Raw genomic sequence first — 7,562 nt, forward strand, 5'->3', positions numbered from 1 at the left:
ACTCGACGGCACATAACAACAACAACAACATGCCCCCCAGAGGGGCTTGTTTGGCTGACAACAAGGGACTTAGCCGGGGTTTCTCCAGCTCCCCCGAGGTCTGTCCCCAGGTCTTGGGGAGCCTAACTCTGAGAGAAGCCAGATCCAGGAGCAGCAGACCCACTATTAAAACCAGCAAAGCCTTCAGGTCCTGGCAGAACCTTAGAACAGGCTATCTTAGAAAATGTCAGCTGGTCTCCCAGCCCAGAAGTCCTCCGATGGATGGATGCCCATCCTCACTTGATTTCCTCTTGTGCCAGTGCACCAAATACCTCCCAAGATAGAACTGTTGGCCTTGGCCATCAGAAGTACTACTTTATCCTGAGTGTAGGGTGACCCACTCCTTCTGGTTTGCCTACGGCTGTCCTGTGTCCTGGAATCCCCCTCAGCCTCAGCAAACTGGGATGATGGCCACCCTGTGCCCCAGCCTGCCCTAGTCACTTGCAATATTGGCCCCAGAGGAGCACCCTGAAATCGTGGAGCTCAGGTGCCCACTACCACCACCCACACTCTGCGAGTAGGGGAATCCCTAAGTCTACACCCACCTTGAGGCTAGGCGCCCAGTCTGGTGTCCCCAGCCATCCGCATCTCCTCACTTCCCAGACCCTTCTCTTGGCCTGTTTTGTAGACAGCAAGCCTCCAGCGAAGGGGGTTCAGGGCCTGGGCGTATCCTAACCCTGACAGGCTCCAGAGGGCACCATTGGATGAGGCCCTCGTTAGGCCTGGCCCGCAGCGGCCAAGCTCCACCCTCCCGTCCCGCACTCCTTTGAGGCCATCTCAAGTGCTGACTGGCCTCTAAACCTAGTGCAGGCACAGCAGCCAGCCAACCACAGGCAATAGGTGGAAATAATTTTCCTACCCAGTGGAGTGGGGAAAATCAGGGGCCACCTCTAAGGCTGTTTTCAACCAGGGCAGCTGTTCATGTCCCAGCCACTGCCACATAGATGCCAGCTCCCATCATCCATGTGCCCCCATCTACGTGGACTCTACAAGGAGCTTGGTGCCTGACTCAGAGAAGGTCCACCCCAAAGCTAGAGTCCTCACTGTTGGACCCGAGGGCCAAGGCCAGAACTTCCTCAGGGACAGGGCCTGCTGTCCTTTCTGCACAGTCCTGAGAAGGTGGGTTCCCATTTTACAGATGAGGAGATGAGCTCAGAGGAAGGATGTCTTCACAGGTCAGCCGTGTGGGGGCGGGGGGAGTGAGGGCAGACAGGACCAAAACCCAAGCCTCCTGGTGCCTCCTGCAAGCAGTTGATTCCTTTTTTTTTTTTTTTTTTTAACTTTTCATTGTGATTTGGGTGAAATTTTACAAAGCAGATTCATTTTACATTCAGCAGTTCATACATTTTTTGTTTTGTGATACTGGTTGCATTCCCTGCAGTGTGACAGCTCTCCTCCGACTTCCTCCCTGTGGTCACCCTTTCCCTGCATTCTTCCTGCCTCTGTGTTCCTGCCTCCCTGCCTTTCTCCCTGTGCAGATGCTACCCTTCTGGTCTCCATGGTTGATTGTTCTCAGGAGTGCCTCTCCCTGGTGCAGGTGTTCAGTTCTTCATAGGCCTGTTTATTGTTTGGCTGGGAGTTAATCCAGGGTAGTGAGATCAGTTCCAGCCCAAAGGGTGACTCAGGGCCATAGTCTCAGGGGTTTCACCAGTAAGCCTGGTCTTTTTATGATTTTGAGTGTCAAGAATCACTTTTACTTGGCCTTTCTCGCCATGATTTTGTCCAAACCATTGGGTGGGACTATGCAAATAAGGAACTCATTACCCACCAAGGGGATTGCTAATAAGGCAAATAAGGTGTGTGGCACCTTTGTGGAGGTGGGACCATGCAAATAAGGTATATGGAACCCTAATGAGAGGATTGGTCAGTTTTGTCTTTGAGCTAGGCTTAAAATAAGCCATCCCAGAGGTGGAAAGGGGGACCTCACACCAACGAGAAGAGCCAGAAGTAGAGCACATCCTTTGGACCCAGGGTCCTTGTTTTGAGAATTTCCTAGATTCAGGAGACAGAGAGAGATTGGGAACACTGGAGTCAGCAAAGATGGCAAGAAGTGGTGGGAGACAACCTTCGGCAGCAGACCCGGGAGACTGGCAGGAGATGGAGCAGCGGGCTTCCCAGCTCGTGGAGTGAGAACATTAAGAACCTCTAGGCAGGAGGCTTGCTGGTGGAGTGGGTGCCCTGGGCCCTTATTGATGAAGCTGGGCTCACCAAGCCATGGATTGAGAGCTGAGCAACTTCAGGCTGAATAAGAGCTTCTGAAGAGAGGTGCCCGGCATCTTCAGGGTGGCTGCCTTGGAGCAGACCTGACCCCATGCTGTAAGCTCCTGCTTCTGCATTGTCCAAGATTATCCATAACCTTCTGAATTATGTGCAGGAGCCCTAAAATTAAACACTGGACCAAAGTAAAATGGCCGATCTGAGCCTGAGCTCAAACTCCACTTGACTCACACTAACTTCTTGAACAATCAGTGGCCCTGGAACAGAGTTAAAAAAAAAAAAATTGTTTTCTTTTGGAGCTAAGGGAAGGTCCTGATGGAGCAGACTTAAGTATATAACAAACAAAAAGTTTACAACATTGTTAAGGGAGGGTTTGACACAAGATTCTTATTAGAAGCCTCCTCAGCCGTCCTCAGGAAATCTTTAAGATGTAACTGCCTTATAAAACCCCTTTAGTCACATATTCGAACTAATCAATCCAAATAGCCTACATTCATGTTTCCACTCAATCACTGTCCAGCCTCTGCCCTGAGTTGTCCTGCCTCCTGATCTTCAACTTCTGCTCAGAACCCTGTAACCTAGTCCTTGGATCCCACCCTGTACATACCCAGCAAGCAGCCACCCTCTTGCATTGTTATTCTTCACTCTTTGTGGGAATGATGCCTCGTCATTTGAACGTTTCTTATGCTTTAAATAAACCTCTCTGTTTCATTTCACCAGAGTCTGAGAACTTTACTTTAGGACAGGGCCAAAGCTTACTGGTGAAGTGAGGTGTCCCCGGACACTTATTGGCAGAATTAAAGAGCTTTGTACCAGTTACCTGAGCAGGGCAGAGGTCAGACTGGCCCAAGGGGCCAAAGGGCCTGAGGGGCTGAGGCCAAGAAGCTGAAAGTCAGGGAAAGGCCTGCCTGAAAGTATGGCTGAGAAGAATATGTCCTGACCAAAGAATTATATCTGGAGTCATTCTTGAAACTGAATTGTAACCTGTTACTTCCCTAATAAACTCTATAACTGTGAGTATGGTTTTTGAGTTCTGAATGACCATTGCAAGGAGTGTTCAAACCCAGCAAAGAAGTAGAGAGTGACATGAGAGGGACAGCTGGGGTCAGAACTGGTTAAAAAAAAAAAAGTTTGGAGAGAGGAGGTATGTGTGTCCTCCACCTCATAGCAATCAGCCCTGGGCTGTTGATGCTGCTAATGATTCTTTTCCACCCTTGTGAAGTTAGAGGAGGAGATCTTCCACTGCTGCTATGCCATTTTTACAGTTGCACCATTTTTTTTACAGTTGGTGTCAAAAGTGTGATTTGTTTTAAAGGCTCCAGACTCATGGAAGCATGAGACTTTGTAGGAGAAAGAGTAAAGGGACATGGAAAGTGAAACTTATAATTCTTAGATGGTTACTTTGGTTGTTGTTATCTGTAATGGCTGAAAGGAAAGCAAGAAATGTCACGCAGGAGCTGAGGGGAGAAAAGCCACATAGGGAGTGGCTTGGAGCAAAAGGAAGGCCAGTTAAACAAGATGACTCACAGGGGTATCCTGGACTGAACTGTTTCCCAGAAAAATATGTGTCAACTTGGCTGGGCCATAATTCTCTTTGTTTATGTAATGATAATGTGATGATGTAACCATCCTCCATAATGTAATCTGACGTGTTAACCAATCACTTAAGAAGATTAGGGTGGGATAGGTCACAGCCCTGATCTGGTGTAAACAGGGCTTCCTCAAGATGTGACCTGCAACACATGTTATCTTACAAGAGATAAGTGGAGAGAGAATGGAGCAGAGGCAGAGGGACCAGCTCCTCCAGGAAAGAAGAGCCAGGAATGGAGGACATCCTTTGGACCCAGAAGAGTCTTGGAACCTCTGAGACTCAGGGGAAGATTAATGCTCAGATTCATGGATATCTCCAAAGAATGCTGGGACCACACAAGCTGAAAGGAGACAAGGACCTTCCTCCTAAACTGTGAGCCAACAGAGAAGAAAAGCTTCCCTCAGGGTTAGCACCTTGAACTCAGATTTCTAGCCCCAAACTATGAGAGGGTCAATGAAAAAGGGGGAAACTCTCAACGTGATAGATTGACACGGTGGCTGCAATGATGGGCTCAAACATTGTTATCTGGGTGAAGAAGCCCTGTCCCTGGTCCTTGCCCTGCTTACGGGAAGAATCCTCACAGTAAGCAGTCTGCTGGCAGGCAGTCCCAGGCGATCCATGGCAAGCGGTGGTGTTCAGCAGTGGCTTGACAAACTCAACAAGTGCCAATCACACAAGCAGCTGCAAGATGGTCTATAGTTTGTTGTTGTTGTTGTTTTTTATGTGCTGTCAAGTCAGACCCGACTCATAGTGACCCTTTCTTGGGTTTCCGAGGCAGTATCACTACAGAAGTAGATTGCCCAACCTTCCTTCCAAGGTCTATAGTTTAGGCTGCAGTTTTAGGCCAAACCACCTGATCCCCAAGCTGGTACTGGGGCCATGCAGTATTGCAGAAGGATATAAGTTTCTCCTTCTGGAGGTAATCTGATTGTAAAGCCTTCCAGTCGCTCAGTAAGCATCCCAGGGGTGAACTGGTAGGAGCAGACACTTCCTGGCCTATGTCAGTCTGACAGATAGAAAAGAGAATAAAAGGAGGGTTGTGAAAGGAGGATTTGTACTGAAAGCCAAATGTACCTGGCCTTGGCTGTGTACATCAAGATTGGTGAGCATGCCCACCCTGACCCTGAGGATGACGGAGAATCCATACTATGGCCAAGGGCTATTACCCCGTCTCCACTGAATTTTTCCTGTGGAAGGCAAGGTGTGTGGCTCCTTGCCTTACACAGCAAGCGGCCATCCATGGCAGCAAAAATCACCATTGTGAGTTTGGCGCAGGACTGGGCAGAGTTTCATTCTGTTGTTGATGGGGTCTCTGTGTTGGAACCAACTCGATGGCACATAACAACAGTAAACTGTGAGAGAATAAACTTCTGTTTGTTAAATCCATTCATCGGTGGCATTTCTGTTATGGCAGCTGTAGGTAACTAAGATGGTGGGGGGGGGGACAGTCTTCTGGTTCCACCCAACCAGAGGCCAAGGCCATAAACATGTGAATGGAAAGATAGTCAAGGTGTGGAGAAGAGAAGATGAAACTGCAATGTTTTAAAAAGTCTGTTTATTTGAATATACTATGGATATTCACCACTTGTCTGTCAGTGGTTGGACTGTGGTGGCTTGTGTGATGCTATGCTTTCAGCACTTCAAATACCAGCAGGGTCACCCATGGTGGACAGGTTTCAATGGAGCTTCCAGAGTAAGACAGACTTGGAAGAAGGAAGGGGCCATCCACTCCTCAAAGAATGGGCCAGTGAAAACCTTATGAATAGCAGTGAATCACTGTCTGACCTATTGCTGGGAAACTTTATGAGTAGTTCTGAAACATTGCTCAATATAGTGCCAGAAGAGGAGCCCCTCAGGTCAGAAGGCACTCAAAATATGACAGGGGAAGGGCTGCCTCCTCAAAGCAGAGTTGACCTTAATGACATGGATAAAGGTTTCAGGACTTTCATTTGCTAATGGAGGATGACTCAAAATGAGAATAGACAGTTGCAAATATTCATTAATAATCAGAACATGGAATGTATAAAGGATGACCCTAGGAAAAGTGGAAATGGTCAAAAATGAAAAGGAACAGATAAAGATCAATATCCTAGGCATTAGTGAGCTGAAATGGACTGGAATTGGCCATTTTGAATCAGACAATCATATGGTCTACTATGCCAGGAATGACAAAGTGAAGAGGAATGGTGTCACAGTCATTGTCAAAAAGAACATTTCAAACTCTATGTTGAATACAATGCTGTCAGTGATAGGATAATATCCATATACCTACAAGGAAAACCCATTAATACTACTATTATTCAAATTTATGCAGCAACCACTAAAGCTAAAGATGAAGAAATTGAAGATTTTTACCAACTTTCGCAGTCTGAAATTGACCAAGCATGCAATCGAGATGTATTGATAATCACTGATGATTGGAATGCAAAAGTTGGAAACGAAGAATCATTGGTAGTTGGAAAATATGACCTTGGTAATGGAAATGATGCAGGAGATTTCATGACAGAATTTTGCAAGACCAACAACTCACTCATTGCAAATATCTTTTCTTCAATAACATCAATGGTGGGTATACATGTGGACCTTGTCAGATAGAAGATACAGGAATAGATTGACTACATCTGTGGAAAGAGGTGATGGAAAAGCTCAATATCATCAGTCAAAACAAGGCCAGAAGCTGACTGTGGGACAGACCACCAACTGCTCATATGCACATTCAAGTTGAACATGAAGAAAATTGAAACAAGAGCCAACATATGACCTTGATTATATCCCACCCAAATTTAAAGACCATCTGAAGAACAGATTTGATGCAATGATCGAAGAGAGGATGAGCTGTGCAATAACAAGAACATCATCCACGAAGAGAGCAGAAAGTCTTGGAAAAGAAGGAAGAAATGACCAAAACGGATGTCAGAAGAGACTCTGAAACTTGGTCTTGAATGGAGAGTACCTAAAGCAAAGGGAAGAAATGGTGAAATAAAAGAGCTACACAGAAGATTTCAAAGGACAGCTCGAGAAGACAAAGTAAAGTATTATGATGAAGTGTGCAAAGACCTGGAGTTAGAAAACAAAAAAGGAAGAATATACTCAGCATTTCTCAAGCTGAAAGAACTGAAGAAAATAGTCTAGCCTTGAATTGCAATATTAAAGGATTCCATGGGCAAAATAGTCAATGATGAAGGAAGCATCGAAAGAAGATGGCAGGAATACACAGAGTCACTGCACGAAAAAGAACTGTTTGATGTTCATCCATTTCAGGAGGTGGCATATGATCAAGAACGAATGGTATTGAAAGAAGAAGTCTAAACTGACTGAAGGAACTGGCAAAGAACAAGTCTCCAGGAATTGATGGGATACCTATTGATATGGATGCAGCACTGGAGGGAAATCCAAAGGTTTACTGAGTATCGAGACCCAAGGAGACAGGGAGAGCGCCTTCTCTAAAACGTCTTTCCCCCCCGAGCAGAGGGGTCAACAGGAGCATACAGGGAGGTGGGAGGGGGGTGAAGGTCCGTCCCTAGGACGGCCAGGGATGTCTTTGTTCTTCTCTTCCCTGGTGACTCCAGACTCAGCGTCCCTCTTCCCAGGGTCGTCTTGCTTCATAGGTTACGGTTCTCAGCCGAAACCAGTCGTGGGAGAGGGTGACACTTAGAAGGTTGGCTACTCTATTTACTTAGAGAAAGCAAAAGGGAGGGAAAAATCACAAGTTGGT

The sequence above is a fragment of the Orycteropus afer genome, unplaced genomic scaffold, assembly GCF_000298275.1.
Source record: "Orycteropus afer afer isolate SDZICR_OR568_19922 unplaced genomic scaffold, OryAfe1.0 scaffold00128, whole genome shotgun sequence".
In the NCBI taxonomy this organism is placed as follows: Eukaryota; Metazoa; Chordata; class Mammalia; order Tubulidentata; family Orycteropodidae; genus Orycteropus; species Orycteropus afer.